The sequence below is a fragment of the Labrus bergylta genome, chromosome 8, assembly GCF_963930695.1.
Source record: "Labrus bergylta chromosome 8, fLabBer1.1, whole genome shotgun sequence".
Classification (NCBI taxonomy): Eukaryota; Metazoa; Chordata; class Actinopteri; order Labriformes; family Labridae; genus Labrus; species Labrus bergylta.
The window spans coordinates 30,845,726-30,848,225 of record NC_089202.1 but is presented as its reverse complement, the minus strand read 5'-3'; the positions used below and the strand labels follow the sequence as shown (position 1 = coordinate 30,848,225).

The window sequence follows — 2,500 nt, the reverse complement described above, 5'->3', positions numbered from 1 at the left end:
TCGAGTATGTGTAATTAAAAGCAAGTACACCCTTTATGGTCTTTATTTACCAGGAAATGCAGGCAAACTCCTGCACACTGCTAAACCACACAACAACATCTTTGTATATTTTAGTACTGAAATGTTGCTGATGTTTTTGTGCAATTAGGACATCGCTCCATCTCTCTTTTAGTTAAAAAAAAAGAAGGATTTTATTGCTTTTAAATTTGTAGTTTGAAGAGTATTGAATTATTACAATTCTAGCTTCCTCATAGCGGAGGCTGACGGGACACAGCTGTGTTTAAAATGAGACATAGAGAGGGGAGGATGAGGTCTACTGTGTCTGATGGAGAAGATGAATGTGTGAAAGAGTGAGGTAGACATGCAGGCCGGGTAATAAGATCTGATCCCAGATAATATCCGTGACAAATAGGAGCGGGAGGAAGGAGGCAGGCTGAGTGTGGAGACCCTGAACAGGAGCAGGAGGGAGATCAGATTACAGCCTCCGCCTCTCTGCCGCTTCCGCTCCATTAACTAATGGACGGCCTCCCCTCTCCGGGTTTGATGTGCGTGTTACATCAGATCTATTGTTGTGTTCATGAGGCCCAGGGCTGCACGGATGTAAAGCTTTAAAATGAAAGCATTCATCATCGGTGAACGCGCCTGAAATAGTTTATCTTTGCATGTAGCTGACGACGCTGTACAGTTTTCACCTGAATTATAATCGTTGTCCTTCAGAAGCAAAGGTCACAGCGTCCCTGAAAATGACTTGAAAATCCTTAAACAGAAGCTACTGCACTAGATAAACAGTCTGCTATGGGCTATTGTCTGAGCACAATGTATTCCCCTGGGAACGTTAGCCATCTCTTCTGTAGGTCAGGTGTAGCCAGCGGTTAGCGTTTAACGACTTCCTTTTCCGCGCTCTGCATTGTTTTCCGCCTGATTAGCTCTTAAAGAAGTGACCATGTGCTCAGAAGCCAAACCTCCTGATGTGTCTGCAAAATAAACGCCCCAGCACTCGTCCGTTCATCTGTTTCTGGTGAGTCTTAGTTGAGCTGTAAATAATGAGTTACACAGAGGCTCCACTCAACTGGTCGGGTCTCAGGACCCACCGACTTCTCCTCCATGAAACATTACGATTGAAAAATTTCTTACATTTTTCAATCACTCCGTTTTATTTAACAAAAAAGTTGCGCACTCAAGATGGTTCAAAGCGTGATAGAACCAAGAAACTGAATGAAACAAAACACGTTTTTACTTCCAGGCACAGATTCGCGACCTGCTAAAAACTTCAGCCCACTGGTTGAGAAGCACTGCTCTGGATCACTTCAGAGGTCTGAACCTGAAAGAGAAACTGATTTTTGTTGTGCTTTAGTCACAAAGTTTGCAGGAATAACTTCATGATGCACATTAGTAAAGAGTCAAGCTTTGTCAGCCGCTGTCCTCAAGAGGAGAAGGAAACAACTTTTTAAAATGTGTGTTTGTTGAATGGAGGTCGAATTGATCATTTCTGATGCATTCTGGATAACACGAGCTTACTGGGTAAATTAAGAAAGTTAGACTGAGACAGCATTTCCAGCATGGAGACCGCCATCGATGGGACTCCAGCGCCCCCTGCAGGAACAGACGGGGGACGTTACTCAGGCTTCATCAATTAGTATTTACAGTCTCTCAGTGTCTTTTATCTGCTCCAGTTTTCAGAAAATGTGTGCTCAAACAGGCCGTTTGGAGATTTTCCCTTCATGACATCACAAAGGGCAGTAGCCCCTCCCCCAGGTGGGTGACACTACCACAGCTAGGTGTTTGTTCTGCCCTCTGAGTCTGCCTTCTCACCGTAAACAATAGGACATGGAGCGAGAAAGACCGAGTACACCCAAGCCCTTCCAGAGAGGGGGCGTGGTCAGACACAGCTCATTTACATATTTAAAGGTACAGACACAGAAATAGCCTGTTCTGAGCAGGGCTGAAATAGAGGGGTTTATAGACATGAATCCTGTTCCAGAATGTTCTCATCCCTGGGCACGTCCAGAATGAGTGAAAAGGAGTTCCCGGGTCCGCCTTTGACATGTTGGATGGGATTCAGGAAAGAGTTGGGCGAGTCTAGACCTTGACAGGTGATGCCTGTGAAGTGTTTGAAGCCTAATGAGATGATGTCTGACACACAGAGAGGCTGAGTGGATCTTTGTGTGGAGATGTAGACGTGACTCCAGGTTCAATGGCGTCTAACTGCTGCCACAAAATAACATCTTACACCTCTGTGTCCTCGCTTTGACGTCATTGTCGGCACTTGCTCGCTCTCTCTCTCTCTCTCTCTCTCTCCCCCTCTCTTTCTCTTTCTCTCTCTCTCTCTCTCTCCCTCTCTCTCCCTCTCTCTCTCTTTCTCCCTCTTTCTCGCTCTCTCTCTCTCTCTCTCTCTCTCCCCCTCTCTTTCTCTTTCTCTCTCTCTCTCTCTCTCCCTCTCTCTCCCTCTCTCTCTCTTTCTCCCTCTTTCTCACTCTCCCTCTCCCTCTCTCTCACTCTC

General features: G+C 45.8%; 1 protein-coding gene across 1 annotated transcript in view; it reads left to right on the top strand.

The window, feature by feature from the left end:
- Positions 1-2,500, top strand: part of LOC110003331 (atrial natriuretic peptide receptor 1-like) — a 93,021-nt gene that overhangs the window by 74,312 nt on the left and 16,209 nt on the right. The window lies entirely within an intron of this gene.